Here is a 23,578-nt window from a genome sequence, read left to right as displayed (position 1 = left end):
AGATGTCTGACCCGAATACACACACCATGACTCACGCCGGTACTGACGTTGCGCAACGAATGATACGTCGGCTCCAGCTGTGCAAGATTTCTTCAAAGATCATAGTCAGTTTTATAAATTTCTGTTCAGTCACTTGCGTATGATGTTGCGCCAAACAAAAGCGTCGGTTTATAACGCGGAACTGTGCAGCATATAACGCTGTGCTTCGCGGGAATTTCTAATAATTATTTGACAACGTAATGATGTTGGCAGTAAACTCTTCGTTAACCTGGTGTAGCTCACATCGCGCGGTCGCATTTCTCAAACGCTACGTGATGCAGCTGGGAACGTTTTTTTTTTTTTTTTTTTAAATCTAACCGGAAATACTGAGGTACACAGAAGGCGAATAAGCATCAGAAGAGTCGCACGGGCTAATAAATATCAATGACGTGAAGTCCTCGCCATAATTCATCGTGAGATGGAGACACTGATGATCTTGCATGGACGACCACAGACAGAATATCGGTCACACGACACGAACTCTTCGGCGGGTTGGCCGCTGCGAGATCATATTCCAGCTGATTGTGAACTCATCTACCAAAGAAATACAAGGTAGAACCATAGATGATGAAAATGTGGAAAATAAGAGGAAAACGCCAGATGACGTCATAGTACGGCGCAAATAGAACACACGACACAACGGGAGGACTCACCCACGAAGAAGCTCGCAGCACGCCCACGGGCAGCCGGCGCTGTACTGACTGAACCGCGAGCGGCGCGCGCCGACGGCAGCAGGCTGCACCCGCTCGCCACTGATTCACGCACCTTACCGCGAGATATTTTAAGGCGGTGGTGAAGACTGCCGTTAGCTGTGCGCAAACGCCGTGCACACGCCCACGCGATCTCGAACGGCTCCCGGCAAGACCACACGCGATACGCATCCCTAGCCCGACAACGACAATGATACATCGATTGCTAAATTTTCCTTGTTTCACCCTTTGACTATGCTAGTCTATCTACACGGGACAGGAGGAGGAAGCAACCCGTCTTTTTCCGCATGACTTCTCCCATAGGTAAAAGAGCAACTATCCACACGTCCTTCACTGTCTTGGATTTAACGACTGCGGCGTCAGGGTACATTAGCATTTAAAGAAAGACGGGTGGCTTCCCAATATTTTCTCTTTAACGTTACCAACAAGTTGTTAATCACGATACTCCTTCATACCTGCCAACTATTCGCGATATGCGTCAATTAAAACGACAATTTCTATGGATACTGATGTAGATCAACCTCCCAATATCATTCACCATTCCAAGCGGTTAATAATTTCCGTTATTTTGGCTGCAGTATTGCCTCTCTAGCAAGAGGCATATCGATATGCGCATCGGACGATCTAGTACAATGGGAGCTCTTTAATGGTTCTGAGCACTATGGGACTTAACATCTGTGGTCATAAGTCCCCTAGAACTTAGAAATACTTAAACCTAACTAACCTAAGGACATCACACACATCCACGCCCGAGGCAGGATTCGAACCTGCGACCGTAGCGGTCACGCGGTTCCAGACTGAAGCGCCTAGAACCGCACGGCCACACCGGCCGGCGGAACTCTTTACCCGAGTGTGACTCACAATTTCCACCATACTTCTCACAACATGGACTGTGTTCATGGTACGCAGCGGAAGCGAAGATTACTAACACCGACCTGGAATGATAACTAACTGCTTTCTACATCTGATGCTTGCGGAATATTTTACGAGTTTCTTAGATAGACAGTATCAGATGAATGACGAAACATTTTTGTAGAAGGCACAGTGCAGTAGTATCCCAGCCAGTACGAGACTCAGCTAATGCTGCTGGCTGTAACAATTTCACGGAACGGACCCGAGCAGCTTACTGCATGATATAATTCTCTAGAAGGCTGCGCGCGGAGAGAGACCAGTGGGACGCTCAAGGTTTAAATTCAAGGGCTCCTCCAGGTATGAGCTGGAGATAAAAACATAAAAACAGACTTATCAGCTGCAACTACCGAAAAACAGCTACTACCAGGAACTCGCCAGAATGGGTCCTGAATGGCGTCACTGCTTGAGTGCTGGGATGCGACGGTACTTCTACGCTCGACTCATCAAGCTGGAACAGAAGTCCACAAAGATTCACATTCAATTGGGAAAGATTGATAGGAACTGACGATGTCTGTTCAGCCATAATTGCAGACGTCACAGCACTGGCAACTGTTAATACTAGAAGCTGTGATCATGCAATAAATGATCACTGCAGCGAAAATGAAAGAACATAGCTCCCCTCGACGTGATCAGAAGCGAGGCGTTATCTAGCGCTGGGCAAAACTGGGGAAAGAAATTGTCCACGATCCTTTTCCAATTATCATTCTTCTATCAGTAAAACTGATTTTGAGAAAGCAAGGAAGTCCCTGATCAAGCTAGTAAGACATGGATCCGAGCCCTGGTTCTCTCCAGCGCGACTCTACAGTCTTCTGCAGCGCCTCCTAATACGGCAAATGTGTTTAGAATGGTCACATCGCGTTGCCCGTTGGCATTTTGGGTGTTCCACCACCAACATTAGTATCGATGCATAACGCGTAATTTTTGTAATACACCATTTAAGAGTTTGCGTGATCTCTGTGTGAGTATTCCCTAAAGTGTTATCTTCTTATTGTCACTTCTACTCCCCATCTACTCCATTTACCTGTCCATTTTTACACTGTTTTTCTCTTTAATAGGCGTAGGAACTGTCTCCCACCAGCGACGTACTTAAATTCGTACTGCCTAGTACGACGTGGCTAGTTGGCTTAGGATGCCAAACTACAAACCCAAACTCCTGGGATTCAAACCTCACACGATGCTGAGTTATTTTTTCTATCACTTACCACTGATTTCACCCCTGACCATATTCTAAGCTGTACCGTTGTTCGGATTCTGCGCTAAATTGTTGGTGCACAGTATAGGTAACTGGAGTAAGAGAGCCATAATTAAAGATTAATCGTCATCAGACGTGCGACATTCGACATTCATTGCTGGATAAGTCCGCCTCTAGAATCCATATGTTACAGTCTTCCGTTTTATGCATCATGTCCGCTACTACATGTTTCCTAACACCGCCTTGCTAGGTCGTCGTCTCGGGATGTTTCTACCTGTTTGAAGCTAAACAACTGCCTGTCACCGTTGGTCTGGCTAAATGTCTCGCCCACTCCCATTTCATTTCCAACACAGTCACAAATAATTACGTATTACACTTCTGAGTGTTCCTTGTTGCACATCTTTGTTTTCCTGAGTCTCTTAGCAACACCCATACGTCTCTCCATTGCTCCCTGAGAAATCCCGATTTTTTAACGGTTTTTGCATTAAATTTCCACGCTTCAACTCCATTTATGTCAAAACCACCCATACACAATGATTCCTTTTCAGATAAATAAGTGGCTCGTTTCTTTTTCTTTTTTTTTCTTCAAATTCTGTCCATCCAGCTGTCTTCAACTGCCTTAAATGCAAAAACTCACCAACAGCTTCTGGGACTTTAATGTTGAGTTTTACTATTTTCTTATCGATATTTTTAGTCTCATTGTAATTAACTTTCATGTCTACTTTAAAATTTGCTCTATTAAGTTGTTCCGTTCGTTGGGGAAATTTATTCGCACCAGAGGCAGGCAAACAGTACTACGTCATCAGCAAAGCTAAAGAGGTTTGGTTACGTGCCATTAACACTTACTCCTCCTCCGTTTTACGAGCTTAAGGATCCGAAATCATCCTCTACGTCTGCTTCAAAGAAGAGTTTTGGTAGTATGGAATCCCTTGCTTCAGTGTTTAAAGTCTCATCGAATTTAACAGAAGTGGAGCACTAAATTGACATGGCAAGGATGATGAAATTAGATAGGAAGCACACCAGAATTTGCATGTAGCGACTTAACGCAATCATGGAGAAACGAAATCAGGACAGCAATACGGCGATTTGAGCCCACCTCGCCGCGTCTCCACACAGCATATCGCTTGATCTAGGGGCAACACCCCTGCCTTCTGACGTAAATGTGTCGGGTTCGATTCTGCGCGTTGCGTGACACATTATCAACGCGTATCAACACAACAGTCGACTGTTTTCCATGGAGTTTTTGCTTAGGTCCCTTCGGTAAGCAGCCTAGTTATGAAGTATAAATGCCACCTCGAAAAGCTGATATTTCCAAAAGGTATCTGCAACTTAAAATTTTCTTTGAACATATTTCAATAAGATTTTCTAGATAAAAGCCGTCTTCTGTCGAGTCACTGTCACACTGAAACTGCATGGCTTAAAACTTAACAGAGAGATGAAGCATCACCATGAAATAAAGTAGTCATCCCATGGCGAATTTCTTATAGGCTTATTTCTTTCCTTTGTCAGGGAATGACTCGTATGTCTTGTAACTGGACAATCTCGTAAGTATGCAGTTCTTAAACACCGACATACGAAAACAGTCAGGTAATGCCAGTTCCTCAATTAAACTGCAGTCTTCACAACAGTGGTACGCTGGGAAGATACTTGATGCTGCGGTAAACGCAATTCAGGTTCCAACGTGGGGTGTGCGCTAGTGCAATCGGCCTGTCATGCGGTACAGCCACTAGAGCTATTGCCTACATACTTTTACCGTGAAGTAGTTACTTCTTTAGCACACACGACCAGTTAAGCGCCGCTGCTGTTTCTGAAATTCGCTAAATGCGTTTACAAAATACAAAACTCTTTATTCCTTGAACAACCCTATGTAAGTCCTCACATTAATATAAAGAACAATGATCACGTTGCTGTAAACGAGAATGATACAGATTAATACACGCAATGTACCAATAAGCAGACCGGACACTGCACCTTTCTTCTACGCCTTATTCATTACTTCTTAACACGGAAATTTTACGATTTTTTCGCAGCAGCTTACTACAGTAATGAAAACTTACTCTTATGGACTTTCTGGTATTTTCCATTGTTAAAACCTACTTATTCTCCTCATCAAGACAATAAGAAACAATTTTAGTGTGTAACAGGTGTAAGATTACAGACTCTCCTATTAAGCAACTTGGAAATGGTAACTTAGAAAAGACTTCACGAATGCACTAGCTTTATAAGTAATGACTCAATACGGCGGAGACACTTTTACCTTGCAGATCTATTCGGAAAGTGAAATTTCGAAGGGTAAACCGGCGGCATATGATAAAAGTTATATCCTTTGATTCGACACCGCACCGCCTGAGAACAAAATTCCTCTGCGCAATGCATGTCACGTGCATCGCTTTTAATTAACCTACAAATAATGCAGAGCTCAGTTTCTATATACACTACCTGAAGCATCCAATGGATATGGTCGGATGTCAATGTAACTGCAAACAAGTAAACAACATCGCCGGGTGTGTAAAGGATTAGAAGTGCAATTCTCTGTGAAGGGTAGAACGGCTACCATAGTGCATAAGTGTTGGTCATGTTTAGTGTTGTTACCAGGTTCCGGTAGAATATACAGGGTGTTACAAAAAGGTACGGCCAAACTTTCAGGAAACATTCCTGACACACAAAGAAAGAAATTATGTAATGTGGGCATGTGTCCGGAAACGCTTACTTTCCATGTTAGAGCTCATTTTATTACTTCTCTTCAAATCACATTAATCATGGAATGGAAACACACAGCAACAGAACGTACCAGCGTGACTTCAAACACTTTGTTACAGGAAATGTTCAAAACGCCCTCCGTTAGCGAGGATACATGCATCCACCCTCCGTCGCATGGAATCCCTGATGCGCTGATGCAGCCCTGGAGAATGGCGTATTGTATCACAGCCGTCCACAATACGAGCACGAAGAGTCTCCACATTTGGTACCGGGGTTGCGTAGACAAGAGCTTTCAAATGCCCCCATAAATGAAAGTCAAGAGGGTTGAGGTCAGGAGAGCGTGGAGGCCATGGAATTGGTCCGCCTCTACCAATCCATCGGTCACCGAATCTGTTGTTGAGAAGCGTACGAACACTTCGACTGAAATGTGCAGGAGCTCCATCGTGCATGAACCACATGTTGTGTCGTACTTGTAAAGGCACATGTTCTAGCAGGACAGGTAGAGTATCCCGTATGAAATCATGATAACGTGCTCCTTTGAGCGTAGGTGGAAGTACATGGGGCCCAGTCAAGACATCATCAACAATGCCTGCCCAAACGTTCACAGAAAATCTGTGTTGATGACGTGATTGCACAATTGCGTGCGGATTCTCGTCAGCCCACACATGTTGATTGTGAAAATTTACAATTTGATCACGTTGGAATGAAGCCTCAACGCAAAGAGAACATTTGTACTGAAATGAGGACTGACATATTGTTGGATGAACCATTCGCAGAAGTGTACCCGTGGAGGCCAATCAGCTGCTGATAGTGCCTGCACACGCTGTACATGGTACGGAAACAACTGGTTCTCCCGTAGCACTCTCCATGCAGTTACGTGGTCAACGTTACCTTGTACAGCAGCAACTTCTCTGACGCTGATATTAGGGTTATCGTCAACTGCACGAAGAATTGCCTCGTCCATTGCAGGTGTCCTCGTCGTTCTAGGTCTTCCCCAGTCGCGAGTCATAGGCTAGAATGTTCCGTGCTCCCTAAGACTCCGATCAATTGCTTCGAACGTCTTCCCGTCGGGACACCTTCGTTCTGGAAATCTGTCTCGATACAAACGTACCGCGCCACGGCTATTGCCCTGTGCTAACCCATACATCAAATGGGCATCTGCCAACTCTGCATTTGTAAACATTGCACTGACTGCAAAACCACGTTCGTGATAAACACTAACCTGTTGATGCTACGTACTGATGTGCTTGATACTAGTACTGTAGAGCAATGAGTCGCATGTCAGCACAAGCACCGAAGTCAACTTTACCTTCCTTCAATTGGGCCAACTGGCGGTGAATCGACGCAGTACGGTACATACTGACGAAACTAAAATGAGTTCTAACATGGAAATTATGCGTTTCCGGACACATGTCCACATAACAGCTTTTCTTTATTTGTGTGTGAGGAATGTTTCCTGAAAGTTTGGCCGTACCTTTTTGTAACACCCTGTATAAGGGGCGTGAACAGCGTTAGATGTTATCACTGTCAAGGACACGGAGATGCCGCGTACTCGTGTTAGTGTGGTATCAGCACCTGACGCACTTTGAAAGAGACCTCACTGCAGGTTTTCATTTGGCCGGCTGGCAGAACTGTGCAACATCCACGTTTGTGGGGCATTCAGATAAGGCAATAGCCCGATGTTGGACTGCAAGGGAACCTGATGTCAGGCACACACATTGTCATGTTTCTGGTTGATCAAGTTTGACCATTACGAGGGACGATCGCCGTATTGGGCACCAAGCACATCGTAGTGACCCCTTCACTTCTGCGCCTGGCAAGTAATGGACTCCCTGCAACATTGGTCGGGGCTAGCAAAGCCATACTAAGGGAATTAATGTCGCATGTGTAGGCTGCCACTAATACCACGATACAAACGGCTGCTTTTGAAGTGAGATTTTGACCGGGAAGCACGAAATAGTGAATGGTGTCGCAATGTGTTCAGCGATGAAAAGCGGTTCTGTACTACTGCGGATGACTATCGTCGGCGAACATACAGCAACCTAGAGAGAGGTGCCGTTCTTCCAGTGTTTTGGAATGGCAAAGCGGTGCGGGGAACCATCAGGCAAGACTCGAGTCATGGCTGGTAGTGAGAGTCATGGCTGGTAGTGACTGAGGGGACTTTGACGGCACAGCGATACGTTACGTTACGGTACGCCACGGACATCCTGCATCCTCATGTGTTTCCTCCCACGCGACAGAATCGTAGTGCCATTTTTTAGCAGGACAATGATTTTCCACACGCGGTAAGGAACTATGAACTGTCTGCATGGTGATGAGGCACTCCCAGGCCAGATCTGTATCCGACAGAACATGTGTGGGACCAATTGTAACGCCAACTCCGTCCCAGTGCCAGAATCAAGGACGAGGTACAAAAGTTGTGGGCCAGCTTGCCTAAAGAGACGATAACGATAATAATAATAATAATAATAATTTCCTGTGTATCAATGGCTTGGTGCAAGTCTTTCAGTTGGACGCCACTTACGGGACCTGCATGTCCCTAACTTACCCCTGTTATCCAATCGGGGAAAGGAGGCCTACTGTTAACATGGAATCCAAACCATCTGTCCTTTCTGTCGACTCCTCACAAAAAGAGATGATACAACGGTTTCCCAAATGAACCAGTGCAGACATTTAGGTCAGGGGGAGTGCAACTTCATACTGACAAGTTGGATCATACTGCCAAGTTCTTAGTAAATTTGACTCTATTTTGTAATAACTGAAGTAACATCACGTACCCTTCAAATTTTGAAGTTTCTTTTCTCTTCCTCCTCCCCTTTCGGGTGTTTAACTTTTCGCGGTAGGCAACGTAACTGTAGTTACAAGGTACCTCTGGCGGCGGAAAATTTGTTCGCGGCTATTTGCGTTTCTCATACAAATTGCAGCGATTGTAAAAATCTATTTGTAATAGCATATTTTTTGTAATGAGTCACTATATTGTCGGAAATGAGCTCGCTGGCAGTGAAGTGCGAGTTCGGTTTTACACTAACGGGGAAACAAATCGGGCGTCAGCGGATTATTTCTGTATTCGTCTGCAGTGATCTGGATAAAGCTCGGAAGAGTAAATAACTCAGAACGGGCTGTGCACGAAATGCATCCGGCTCCTCGCGCTACTGTCTCCGTGGTGAATTTGGCAGAACTTTCAATGTAAAAACGTGGCAAGGTTGGGTTTCCTATCACTTCCATATTGGTTCGATCGATATCTTATCAAAACACGTAGTCATAACTTGGAATTGTTTTTTAATGTTTGGATACATGTGAGATTTTGGATTAAGTTCTGATCTCAAATTATGAACAAAGAATCACAGAAGTTGTCAAAGATGTCACAACCGCTATATCATTCTTCATCACGTACGAGTTCATTTCTATTCATTTATTTTCTTCAAACACCTAAGACGTCCAATCACGAATTCAGGCGCCTCTTGGATCGTAATATCCCATAATCACGAAGACGGAAAAATTAACAGAATTTTTGAGTCAAATAAAAGCGTACAGGTAACTGTTCTTCCACCGCACTATTTATGGGAAATACAGAAAGAAGGAACTCATTCTGTAGCTACTCAACAACAATTTGTAAATTCGGTAAATATGGGTATTATGTAGTACACTCATGAATATCCTGATAACAGTTTGTGTAGGAAAAAAACAAAAAAACACTTTCTTTGTAGCATTTAATTTTACACGGATCGCTTGTGTTCTGAATATTAATAGTTAAATGTGAGCAGCAGATAATCATGCTAGAAGAATGGGAGATGAACTGAATTAATTTCATCTGCAAATCACGGAGAACTGCACAGCAGAAAATGTTATTCTTTGTTTACAAACCACTTAAAATAAACTAGTTCGTTCACAGATAACTGGTAAACTAATCTTTTCATAATCCTTGCAAGACCAGTATTCTAGGGAGCACTAGTGTATTCCTCAGTTGACATTTTCGGAGTTCACTGTCTTAATGAAAAATGTGCTCGAGGTAGGCCACTGTATTGAAACTTTAAATACCTTCTCTACAGCGCTTTTGTTACTGTTGTTAGTATCCCACGGGACATAGCAAATGGTTAAACAAACGGTCCTATCACGATAGTAATAGCCTGTTAAAATATTAGAAGAGTCCATCTTTGGATACCACATGTCCTCTTGCGCGCTCCAGTAGACTTGTCAACTGTAGCTACCGAAGTACGATCATATTTCGTCGGGACGCTCGCAGCGTGCCAAGTGAAATGGAAAAATAACAGCCTGATGGCGAAACGCGCGGAGGTTCTTAAAAGTGACGTAAGGGCGCCACTCGCCACTGCTGGCTGTGATCCCGGCGACGCCGGAGGCAGCAGCTCTGCTGGCGGGACCGGCGACCGATGGTCGCACACAAAGCAGGGCCCCGAACAGCCCTCTAGGGGTTTCCATACATGGCCTAATGCAGTGATTCCCAACTTTCTGAGGCCGCTCATACTTGAGTGCAATCAGATATTAGCTGGTGCACACCCCCCCCCCCCCTAAACATTATCAACATTAGCGTCAAAATAAACTTTAAGACAAAAAATAAATTTCTCTGAACACTTTTATTTTTGAAATGACGAAAGGTAAATGGCATTCAGTAGTTATACGTGTCTTAGTAGCCCATGATTAGTAGCTAATGATTCAATGAGATAATTGGCGCTGATTCATTCTAAAAAGTTTTTTTAACACAGTGCTGTAGGAATTTTCGGTGAACAGCGAGCACTACCTGCAACTCTTTCCCACAAAAGAAAGTTATCTATCACACTAAGCGCAGACACTTGTCACAAAACATGCTTCCTCTCCCTAGCAGCACTTCCTTCACCCACATTCAGCACCCCCGTTTAACATCGACGAAGTTACAACGTGTGCACTATATGTTTGTGAATCACTTGACTGCTGGAATCCTTCCTTCAGAAATCGCAGAAATTGGAAGATTTCCGGCTATCAATATTTTGTCTTTGACTAATGTCACTGTCTGTGTGTAGCGTGTGGACTGTGTGTGTGAGGAAGATGTTTATACATTTGCTTTACAAGCTTGAACCTCCACCACAGTGTGTCAGGCATTAATGCTAGGATTTGAAAGAAAAAAAAGTAATTATTGGTAACTTATGTAAACGGTAACACATTCTTACAAAACAGTGATAACAGTAATGGTCTTTTAAAAAATTTCATTTCGTGACTGAAACACAATAAATGGAATCCTTTTGTTTTTATCCCTCAGATAATTTCATAGGTTGCGAACCCTTGGTCTAATGGGACTCGAAGCGCATATTGCGCTGCTGGGATATGCAAGGTCCTGTGGTTTGTTGATGGCGATTAAGCATGCATAGACAGCATTTACAACTGCCATTGTTGCAAATTTTCACCATTTGATACTTGATGGGGAGGGGAGAACAGCTTATAAGCGTACGTATCAGGTGTCGCAGTTATTCATTCAAATTAATACCGGGGACTGAGAACGGGGGAGTGCGTTTGGAGTACAGTACCACCACACGGTCGCTGGTTTATGATGTTAGAGCCTCTGTCCTAGCCTCAGACTAGCGAACGACAACGTGCAGCATACAATGTGCAAGTTTCTACAGAACAAAATCCATTAACCACAAAAGCCTGTGTTCATCTAGAACGGTTCAACGTCGTGCTATGCAAATAGGCCATGAGTTATTTGACCCCCATGATCTCCTTCCTGTCTCAACAGACAACGATATTTCGCATTCCTCGACAGCAAGTTACCGAACCCAAACGTGCTGCAGTATATGTCTCTGTATACCAGATGAGTAACGTAGTTCCGATAAGGCAATGTGGTGTTGCAAGAGCCGTCTGGCAGCCACGTTCGGGAACCCATAGATGGGGTAAGGTGGCGCCACGGGTTGGGCGCCGCGGTTACCCGACGCCTCTTGTCTCGATTTCATCACTGTGAACATACAAGGTAGTTCGTATATCAAACCATAACTGGATCAGAAGAGGACTCCACCACAGTAATTTCTATCGTACTACTGCCGTTCGGTATACACCAAGAGTCTTTAGAACGTGCAGTCAGCATCTTGTTCTACACACAGTGATGTCAGTTGGTCGCACATTCGAGCAGCTCATGTAATACAACAGTTGCCTGTATCATATTAAACGACTGTCTCTGGTAGTTTTTCAAACTAATTTACCTCGGCTAACACAAAACTATGGCGGACCGGGATTGTAACCAGAATTTCTTGCTTTCCTGTGGTCTAATGGATAAGGCATCGGTCTCCTAAAACTGGGAGTGTGGGTTTGAGTCCCACCAGGAGTACGAAAATTTTTAATTTGAAAACAGATATGATCTGAAAGCACTCTTCGTAACTAACGCATTCGACTGCTTGCAAGTTTAATAAAGGTTCGAGCAGCCGCCTTAATCATTAGGCTAGCTGAGCGTGCCTGCAGACCTGGTTCAAAATCTCAGTGTCAGTGCTGTGAATGTTCCGTGGCATCACAATCTGCGCTCTAATTTGTGTGTGTGTGTGTGTGTGTGTGTGTGTGTGTGTGTGTGTGTGTGTGTGTGTGTGTGTGTAGGGGTATGACTTCTCAACCTCCCGTGTTAGAGAGATCCAACAGTTTTGGAATAAAATGTATATAGGGACGCTCTCAACGGATCAGGCCCAGTGGTGTGCCAAAAATGCTATGGACGTGACACATGGAATGGAATGTGAGTACAGCCGGCGCAATGAATAATGGTAACAATTTCACAATTCCATTTCTTTTCCTATATGCTCGCTTATTTCGCATTTCAGTGTTACAGCTGTAATAGTTTGGCATGTTATCAAGGGAAAACTGACAGAAGAAGCGATGATGATGGTTGTGATGGTTTGTGGAGGCGCTCAACATCGTTGTCATCAGTGCCCATACAAGTTCCAAATCTTTCCATTTCCAGTCTCGGGACTTCCCGAATGATGAGGAGATGATGATGACAACACAAACACCCAGTCGGCGGAGAAAATCCCCGATCCGGCCGGGAATCGAGCCCGGGACCCAGTGATCCAGAGTCAACAACGCTAACCACTAGTCCACGAGCTGCGGACATTGAAGAAATGACGAGATACTACAGCACACTAATCTTGCTTCCTTTTTTATCCTGCTCCGCACTTTTTTCCCCTTTCTTTTGCTTTTTGTCTTGTACTGAGATCAAATCAACGCCTGCTTACGAAAGAACGGAGCTACAGACAGGGATACGTTAAGCTAAAAAATTGTGACCATCATACACTTCCTTATTTCTTACACATCTTGAAAGTTGTATAAACTATAGACCAACAAGATGATTCGGGAAACATACTAATTATTAAACTGGATATTACTACAGGTCACGTACTTACAAGCATAACGGTAGTCCTCCTAACAAAGTATAAGCTGCCCATAATACATATAATAAATTTTATGTGGACACAAATACACCAACAGTTGTAATACATTCCCAACGCTACTGGCCATATCACTGTGTTTCAGGAGACGTGCTTTGTGAGACATATAATCGAAGTGCCGGCAGTCAGCATCTGAACAGCAGTTGAAATATACTATGTTCCCAGAATTCTTCTTTTTTCATTTCTTATTGTTCGTTTTCTCGTCAAACATTTAGAGGCTTCACAACGAATAACCCGGAAAGCATAAAACAAGTTTTATCGTATATTAATTCATCGTTTTTCAAATTGTAGTAAATGACATTTGACGATTTACTGTTTGGCTGCAGGTTAAATACTTTAGTATGGTGATGAGGGAGCTGTGCGACTGCAGCGTAACGCACACTTATAAACGTACGCGACTGTTCTCGGGAAGATTTAGTTTACAATGCGCGGATAGATAATCTGATGATGCAACAACAAACATGGAGGCACACAGAGCGTTTTAAAATTACGTTGTAAGAGTGTAGTGCACTGGCGACGCACCAATACAGCCTCTCTAGCGCTGCATGCAGTCGGCAGCGATACTCACGTCTTGAACCATTGCCGTTCTTTTTTGCCAGGTAAGGTTTCGGACCAAAGTGTCTTCTGGGAAACTCTGCCATTTTGACAAATTAATTCCTCACTATGCCATTGGAAAGTAGATCACTAAATGGACAGCCGTTAACGACACCAGAACCAGGAAAACGTCTCTGGACTTAAAAGGTCGGAAATTAAACGTCATTATCCACTTGAAACGATAAGATACTGTTTCTCATGCCAGTACTTATCAGTTATTTGGGATTCGCCGTCTCTTCTCTTGACCTTCAGCTCTTAGCCCCTAACCGGCAATAAACAGAACGAACGACGACTATGACCATTGTTCCCCGACTGGCGCTTCGATTATTTTGCGCCAGAAGTATGTACTCGCCCAGTGCAGGAGTCGTTAACGACTCCTTTGATATGTAGTTTCAGTTTCTGTGCCATAAAACTTACAAACATCTGCGAGTCAGTTTAGCTGCACAGATGTTCACCACGATATACTAACTATGGCTCCCATTTCTCTAGTCTAGAGTGGCACTACCTGAGGGCGGTGAAGCTTGCTGCATTCTTCTCCGCTACGCCAATTCTAAAAAAAGTTGGTGGTTTGAGAAGGGTTATTTGTTTCACTAAATTTCAGAGCACAGATTAAAATCCAAGCAAAATATCACACACACACACACACACACACACACACACACACACACGCACGCACGCACGCACGAAGGCCCGGGGGTGGGGGGTAAACCGGGATATCTGTCCCGGGCGGCAATTGCAATTTCAGGGGGCGCCAAATTCATATTCTTGAAGGAAAAAAACCTTGTTTCACAAAGCGCCCAACATCCAGCGCACACTGGTCTATCGATTATTCATATGATTTTGAAACGCGTCCAGCTGGTTTTTGAATATTTTTTAGTAAATTCTAAGTTGATTTCTGAACGAGTCGTAAGTTGGTTTTTGAATGCGTTCATAGTGTACAGTCATAAGTTGAGTGGTGCATGTGATGTGATGTGATGTGATGTGATGTGATGTGTCAGCCAGGGGAAGCCCCGTCGCATCTAGAAGTAAAATACTTTCCCGCATGGAACGGGACTATAGGAAATGAGTAGAATAAACCCAAACGGACAAATGCCAATCGCTGTTTTTTATGTGGTTGATTGGGTGTGATAATGATCAGCATTGTTATAATTACTAGCGAAGTCCACAGATTCGGAATACCAGAGTGGAAAAAAACGACTAACAGGAATAACAGGTATGAAAGATTACATATTATCTTCTCGGTGTATCCAAGAAAATGAAATTTTGACAGAAAATGTTTGCCAGAATAAACGCGGCATAACTGAATCTATGATTCTGGCAGCGTTAGAGAAGTTAACTGGGGGAAAAAGTTTTCACAATGACAGGAACAGTTATAGAATTAGTGACGACAAGATTGACTGTTAGAACGAATGAGGAGAAGAAACGGGGACATCACACAAATTATATGGTAGAATATGACGATTCCAAATTTATATAAAAATTTCATACTAACACTTTTCGATTTCATGCTTGAGAAACTAGGGCGTTTGAATGAAACGTGAAACTATTTCCTAACATAAAACTTTTTGCTTGTAGTAGGCCCAACATGCATTTGATATTGGTATTTCGTGAATTATGTTGTTTCGTGTTATTTATGTAAATGAGATACATAAAAATGACCATTTGTGCCAAAACAGATTCGCTTACTTGGCTTGTGTTACAACTGGTGCAATATTTGAAAGGCTTATTCCGTTTTATTTAGCAGACAGTGACAAAATAGACGTAAACAAATCGAGAAACCTCACCATTATTGGATACTATTCGCATCATCAGATTTTTCAATATTATACAACGACATTTTGATTTATCAAGTAACAAAACGTTCGATGAACTTTGATGAAGTAATAGATTCTTTCGCAGAAAGAAAAGCACGCCGTGTAGCAAGATTAGAGAGAAAAACATGCTGGGACCGAAGGGTTGAAGAAATGTGTACTGTCTTGCTTGACTCTTGTCTTTACAGGTTTTATTTTCTCTGTACTTAATTTTATGTCGCACAAAAGAGAAAGGCAATAAAGAGTGCAAATTTTCAGAAGAGTTCTTATTCTCTCGGTCACAAATAATCCCACCCAGTATCAATTGTGAGCTTTCTCCCCCCCCCCCCCCCCCCCCTCCTAAAGGGGGATAGTATATCAAACCGGCCTACCCGACTGGGAGTAGGAGAGGCACCACAGGACATTTTGATTTCCACTGTCCTTAATATAGATTTGAAGGCTTGCATTACAAAAACATAGATGTTTGAATTCCACAGAGCGAAATAGAGTGACGTACGATAGAAGAATGCTGTGAGAACAGGAGTGACACTTCGCTTTGGGACACGTAAGACCGAAAAACATTCTTACATTTCCTCTAAAGCATATGTATTATATGTCAAACCGTTTAGAAAGATGTGCGCTACAAAATGAAGATATGTTTGAAAAATCTGTTTTCCTAAATTTTTGGCATTGTATCACACACACACACACACACACACACACACACACACACACACACACATAGCGTTTCGTTTCTAAATACATGGATATGTCTTCCAGACTTCACTACGAAAACCTCTAATAGCTCAATTACTTTTTTTATTGTCAAAACCTACAATCAGCATTAGTTGTTTGCCGCTTCTGCATTCCACAGAAATTACATTTCTCTTTATTCGTCAAACTGTTCACCCTCGCCACATTCTGTGAAAGATCTTTCACGGTTCAGATAAGTGAACTATGTTGTTTGTACACAATAGTCGACAATGTCGGTCAAACCACAGTGAGGCACTGGTAGAGAAACATCAAAATTTGCGTCTCCATTGAATCAACCGATATTTCAAACGGTTTTGTATGTACATAACAAAACTCTACATAGCTCCATAATTTCCATGTTGAACGAAGCAACAGCAAACATATAATTCACCCGCTATACCACTGTCTCTATATACTATCAATGTCAAACGTACTATCATCAGCGCATCGGCTTTTTACGTCGAGGTTACAGCGTCAGTGCGTGTAAAGTCCTCTGTAGTGAAAGCTGACTGCGACGACGGGCAAGTGGCGATGGCAATGGCAATGAAACGTTAACCCGAAAATAATAACTAGTACCGATCGTCAAGTGGTGAACAGAAGAAGAACTGTAACAGTTTTACAAATGAACCAATGCATCTCTGCACCTATGCAGAATCGCACAGGATGAACAAAACAATAACGGCCAACAGAGCTATTATCTCCACACACGTCATGAGAACTGTCACGAAACCTGATCAGACGAGTGGGACGTGTTAATCACTTATCGATCTGGATTCATAAAAGGCAGAAACTCTGTGTCAGGACTTCCTAATGAGGGAACAGAAACCCAGCAACAGTTCTAATCGGGAAGAAACCGCGAATCAAACGCCGGTACTCATTTTCAATTTATTCACACGCCGTGCATCAATAGCGCATAAATTGCTTCCCCGCGCGGAAATATGCCGAATTTGTGAACTACATACTGCCGGCTACAAAGCGTTGTTCATATAAATATATGGTACGAACTAGCTCATGATAGCTACGGCTATGAAATAAATGGAACAGTTATCATTAATTCTATTGCTTGATGCTGCAAGTGCTACATCGTTAATCCATATCAAATGTTGGTATAAATACACATAATAATAATAGGTATTGTAGATACTGAACTTGTTAATACACAGTCTATACATTAAGTTGTAAGCTGAACATTCCTTCATCTGTGGTTGGAGTTTGACCTATAGTAGCAAAAATTTCAGTCTTCAACAAGATATACAGGATGGAAAATTATGAAATGCAGTGGGCCTGGAAGATTTAATTCTTAGGGAAGAGAAACCATTCTCTGAACTGGTGACAGTCACGATATTTTGTCCAGGCAGGACAAATACAGCATATACTGAACAGAAAGGGGTGGGGGAGGGGGAACAGGAGAAAATATCATATACTTTTTTTCTAAAGTGAATCACTTCACAGCACTGGCAACTGGACCCACTGTAAATGCTGTAAATTTTGTATGCAGACTGTGTGGTACGTAAAATATTGTTATTCATTGAAATATTGAACTTTGATTCTAGAGACACAGAAGTTTCACCAGGTACTCTATTTAGGAAATGATACTATTTAGTTTGCAACAGATGAAATGTTGAATAGCTTTAGCTGCTGCATATGAAAAACGTAATAAGAAAGCTGACTGCAGCATTAAGAGTGGTTTAATGCTTTTATTGCGTATCAACCGTTGTAGATGAACTGCAAAACGAAAAACAAATAAAATTTAGACTGGCTATAGCAAGAAAAGAGTTCTGAAGATGAGAAATTTGCCACAATCGAATACAGACTTAAATGATAGAAGACTTTTCTGGAGGTATTTGTATGGAGTGGCGCATCTATGGAACCGAAACGTGGTTAATAAAGTTTCAGACAAGAAGAGAATGAACGCTTTTGAAATGTGATGCTACAGAAGAATGCTAACGATTAGATAGGTAGATGGATAGATTGGGTAACTAATGAAGAGGTACTGACTGGAATTGGGGAGACAAGAAATTTGTGGCACTTGAAGCAGATTAGAAGGATGTAGGTTGCAGCACTTAGTAGATCATGAGGCTTGCACAGTACACAGTAGCGTGGTGAGCTGCACCTAGCAGTCTTGGACTGAAGATGACTACGACGACAAAAACTACTACTACTACTACTACTACTACTACTAGTAGTACTAGAACAATAATAATAATAATAATAATAATAATAATAAAGGGACCCGAATGAGAAAAGTTTACATATAAACCTGAATGTGAGATGGTCATAACCTCCAACTCGCTATCAGAATGGTAAACAGACGATGAGGTGCCTTCTACATGAAAACGTTAAAATGAGGCAAGAAATCAGTACATGAATGCCATAACAACAGCAGATTTGTCCTCAGAGAGAATACGTCATTCCGTGGAAACAAAAGCGACATTCCAAAAGTGACAGTAAGTGAGCAACTCTCCTTCCTGTGGCATACCTCTACTTGCTTTGTAGAGCACACTGCTGGTAGTCTAGAAGTTTCGAACATGATTCATAACATACAAAATTAAAAATTAACAGTATTGAATACTTTCCCGTGGAACAAACGCAGAAAATATGAACAAAGTTTCAGACTGCAGAAAATAGTCTCAAGAAAAATAATCAAAATAGTAATCGCGTTCATTGGAAAAATATGTACATGTTTAAGACTTAAACTGCACCACGTCAGTAGATTGACAAGTCAATTACACACACAAAACGACCTACATAATTACTGCGTAAATTGTTTTAGCCATGGACGTAGCACAAGGCCTGGACAGAATTTCTATTTACCAATGAAGAATAAACATCAAATCTGTCAAGGAATAGAATTGCAGAATATATTTCTTTAGGAGATTACTAAAACAAAACTTATTTGAAATGGAATACGTTTTGCTAGGTGGGGGTCTACTTAGGTAACAGAGTATGGGTTTCTCAAAAAATGTAACACAAGTAAATAATAATAATAATAATAAAACTTGCCATCGACTGCCTTTTTTGAGAACTCCTAGCTTCTGCATTTTTCCTTCCTTCAGTACTCAAGGCGAGATTGCTCCCGCGCTCACGATATGTTTCACCAGCTTTGCTTACTAGGCAAGGTAAACTTTCGCCATGGGACAACACAGAGCATATTCTCTGAACTGCAATGTTCTCCTTTAAACAGCAATATGTTTCGTATTACATGCGTAACCTCGAATAAAATATTTATTTTCCTGCAGAACTTCACACCAAACCTCTGCGTTGGTCAACACTACCGTCTTATCCTTTTACTGACTCAAGATCTCACTTATCACGGATGACAGATTTTTTATAGAAGCAAATGGGAAGTGGGATACACAAGATGGAAACCAAATATTATCGTCATAGTATTGAACAGTATAACACCAGCCTAATACAACTACTAAATAATCTCATTCTGGAACTTATTTTCAAGAATGTATCAATCAACGAACCAGTATTGTACGCAATGGATAAATCGATACAGGTTGCATTGTTTTAAACACATTGGCCTTGTGTTCGGTAGGATAGAGGCCCTGACCTCGATCGGCCATAATGATTTAAGTTTTCTATGGTTTCCTCGTAACACCTGGGGCAAATGCCGGGATGGATCACCATGGAAGGTCGCGTCCGACTACCTGTTGCACCCTCATCACAATAGATGACAACTACTACTACTACTACTACTACTACTACTACTACTATTACTACGACGGCGGCGGCGGCGGCGGCGGCGGCGGCAACTGCTTGCATACAAAATGCTGATGAATATTCCAGATTGCAGAGGAGGTACTTCGGCAGATGTATATACTGATGAGCCAAAACATTATAACCACTGCACACTATGACGTTGGAAGCCGCCTGGGGGCGTTGCGGGGACGTGACGCGGTAACAAAAGTATGTAAAACGGAAATGAGCGTTTGGCGTCTTTGGCCGGGAGGCCCCTGGCGGGGCAGGTCCGGCCGCCTTGGTGCAGGTACATTCGACGCCACATTGGGCGACCTGCACGCCAGAAGGGGATCAAATGATGAAGAAGACAACATAACACCCAGTCCCTGAGCGGAGAAAATCATCGACCCAGCTGGGAATCGAACCCGGGCCCCTTAGGACGGCATTCCGTCACGCTGACTATTCAGCTATCGGGGAGGACACAAAAGTATGTAAGCAGAGCAGACACGGAAGGGGGTTCACCCTAACCAAGATATGGGCTGCAAATGGGGAAATCCATTGAGATAAGCGACTTTGACAAAGGGCAGATTATTATTATGCAGAGCCAGTGAACGACTATCTTGAAAACGGCGAAGCTGGTCGCATGTTCACGTACTATGTCGTGAATATCTACGGAGAGAGTTAGAAAGACAGTGAAACTACCATTAGGGGCTAACTCTTCACAGATCGCGCGGTTCGGAAGCTTGTCTGCTCTGTAAAGAACGATAGATGGTGATCTGAGACATCTCTGCCGAAAGAGCACAATGCTGGTGCACGCGCAAATGTTTCAGAGCAACACCGGAAAATGGAGCTCCGCAGTAGACCACCCGTAAGTATTCACTTGTTGATCCAACTACATCGTCAAGTGTGATTGCAGTGGGCAAGGGACCATCGGGATTCGGCCGTAGAACAATGGAAAGTGTCTGCTCTTTGGGCCAATCACATTTTTGCTACACTAGGTCGATGGTCGTCTCGACAATCGCCGTCATCGAGGTGAACGGCGGCTCGAAACGTGCAGCGCGCCACAAATGGCTCTTTGCACTACGGGATTTAACATCTGTGGTCATCAGTCCCCTAGAACTTAGAATTACTTAAACCTAACTAATCTAAGGACATCACACCCATCCATGCCCGAGGCACGATTCGAACCTGGGACCGTAGTGGTCGCGCGGTTCCAGACTGAAGCGCCTAGAAACGCTCGGCCACCGCGGCCGGCAGCGCGCCACAGATGCAGGCTGACGGGAGCAGTATTATGCCATGGGAGACATTCTCCTGCGCTGTGGTAGCAATCCAAGAAACTACGCTGATAGCTGCGAACCACCTACATTCCTTCATGCTCGATGTCTTCCCCGACGGCGATGTCATCTTTCAGCAGTATAACTATCCGTGTCTCGGAGCCAGAAACTTGCTACAGTGGTTTGAGGAGCATTACAGTGAATTCACGTTGATGTTTTTCCGACCAAATTCGCCTGGTGTGATCCTGTGAAACTCACCTGGGTCACTATCGGGCGTCATCTACATCTACATTTATACTCCGCAAGCCACCCAACGGTGTGTGGCGGAGGGCACTTTACGTGCCACTGTCATTACCTCCCTTTCCTGTTCCAGTCGCGTATGGTTCGCGGGAAGAACGACTGTCTGAAAGCCTCCGTGCGCGCTCTAATCTCTCTAATTTTACATTCGTGATCTCCTCGGGAGGTATAAGTAGGGGGAAGCAATATATTCGATACCTCATCCAGAAACGCACCCTCTCGAAACCTGGCGAGCAAGCTACACCGCCATGCAGAGCGCCTCTCTTGCAGAGTCTGCCACTTGAGTTTGTTAAACATCTCCGTAACGCTATCACGGTTACCAAATAACCCTGTGACGAAACGCGCCGCTCTTTTTTGGATCTTCTCTATCTCCTCCGTCAACCCGATCTGGTACGGATCCCACACTGATGAGCAATACTCAAGTATAGGTCGAACGAGTGTTTTGTAAGCCACCTCCTTCGTTGATGGACTACATTTTCTAAGGACTCTCCCAATGAATCTCAACCTGGTACCCGCCTTACCAACAATTAATTTTATATGATCATTCAACTTCAAATCGTTCCGCACGCATACTCCCAGATATTTTACAGAAGTAACTGCTACCAGTGTTTGTTCTGTTATCATATAATCATACAATAAAGGATCGTTCTTTCTATGTATTCGCAATACATTACATTTGTCTAGGTTAAGGGTCAGTTGCCACTCCCTGCACCAAGTGCCTATCCGCTGCAGATCTTCCTGCATTTCGCTACAATTTTCTAATGCTGCAACTTCTCTGTATACTACAGCATCATCCGCGAAAAGCCGCATGGAACTTCCGACACTATCTACCAAGTCATTTATATATATTGTGAAAAGCAATGGTCCCATAACACTCCCCTGTGGCACGCCAGAGGTTACTTTAACGTCTGTAGACGTCTCTCCATTGATAACAACATGCTGTGTTCTGTTTGCTAAAAACTCTTCAATCCAGCCACACAGCTGGTCTGATATTCCGTAGGCTCTTACTTTGTTTATCAGGCGACAGTGCGGAACTGTATCGAACGCCTTACGGAAGTCAAGAAAAATAGCATCTACCTGGGAGCCTGTATCTAATATTTTCTGGGTCTCATGAACAAATAAAGCGAGTTGGGTCTCACACGATCGCTGTTTCCGGAATCCATGTTGATTCCTACATAGTAGATTCTGGGTTTCCAAAAGCGACATGATACTCGAGCAAAAAACATGTTCTAAAATTCTACAACAGATCGACGTCTGAGATATAGGTCTATAGTTTTGCGCATCTGCTCGACGACCCTTCTTGAAGACTGGGACTACCTGTGCTCTTTTCCAATCATTTGGAACCTTTCGTTCCTCTAGAGACTTGCGGTACATGGCTGTTAGAAGGGGGGCAAGTTCTTTCGCGTACTCTGTGTAGAATCGAATTGGTATCCTGTCAGGTCCAGTGGACTTTCCTCTGTTGAGTGATTCCAGTTGCTTTTCTATTCCTTGGACACTTATTTCGATGTCAGCCATTTTTTCGTTTGTGCGAGGATTTAGAGAAGGAACTGCAGTGCGGTCTTCCTCTGTGAAACAGCTTTGGAAAAAGGTGTTTAGTATTTCAGCTTTACGCGTGTCATCCTCTGTTTCAATGCCATCATCATCCCGGAGTGTCTGGATATGCTGTTTCGAGCTACTTACTGATTTAACGTAAGACCAGAACATCCGAGGATTTTCTGTCAAGTCGGTACATAGAATTTTACTTTCGAATTCACTGAACGCTTCACGCATAGCCCTCCTTACGCTAACTTTGACATCGTTTAGCTTCTGTTTGTCTGAGAGGTTTTGGCTGCGTTTAAACTTGGAGTGAAGCTCTCTTTGCTTTCGCAGTAGTTTCCTAACTTTGTTGTTGTACCACGGTGGGTTTTTCCCGTCTCTCACAGTTTTACTCGGCACGTACCTGTCTAAAACGCATTTTACGATTGCCTTGAACTTTTTCCATAAACACTCAACATTGTCAGTGTCGGAACAGAAATTTTCGTCATCACCGCGTACGCAAATAAGCGGCCATTTATTTAAGCGAATTATATGACCTGTGCGTAGACCTCTAACGCCACGCCCCTCCACAAACCTACCAACAAACTGTCGGATCCCTGATACGCACAATCACTGATGTAGTTCCAAACACGGACAAGCAAGCAATTAAGCATGTGGTCATAATGTATACTTTCCTCAATAC

General features: G+C 43.2%; 1 protein-coding gene across 1 annotated transcript in view; it reads right to left on the bottom strand.

Moving 5' to 3' along the window:
• LOC126470147 (adenylyl cyclase-associated protein 1) overlaps nt 1-23,578 on the bottom strand; it is a 186,803-nt gene that overhangs the window by 64,585 nt on the left and 98,640 nt on the right. The gene's annotated exons all lie outside the window — the stretch shown is intronic.

Source organism: Schistocerca serialis, chromosome 1 (genome assembly GCF_023864345.2).
Source record: "Schistocerca serialis cubense isolate TAMUIC-IGC-003099 chromosome 1, iqSchSeri2.2, whole genome shotgun sequence".
NCBI classification, from domain to species: domain Eukaryota; kingdom Metazoa; phylum Arthropoda; class Insecta; order Orthoptera; family Acrididae; genus Schistocerca; species Schistocerca serialis.
Note: the sequence above shows the minus strand (reverse complement) of the source record. Positions and strands in the feature narration are given on the sequence as shown.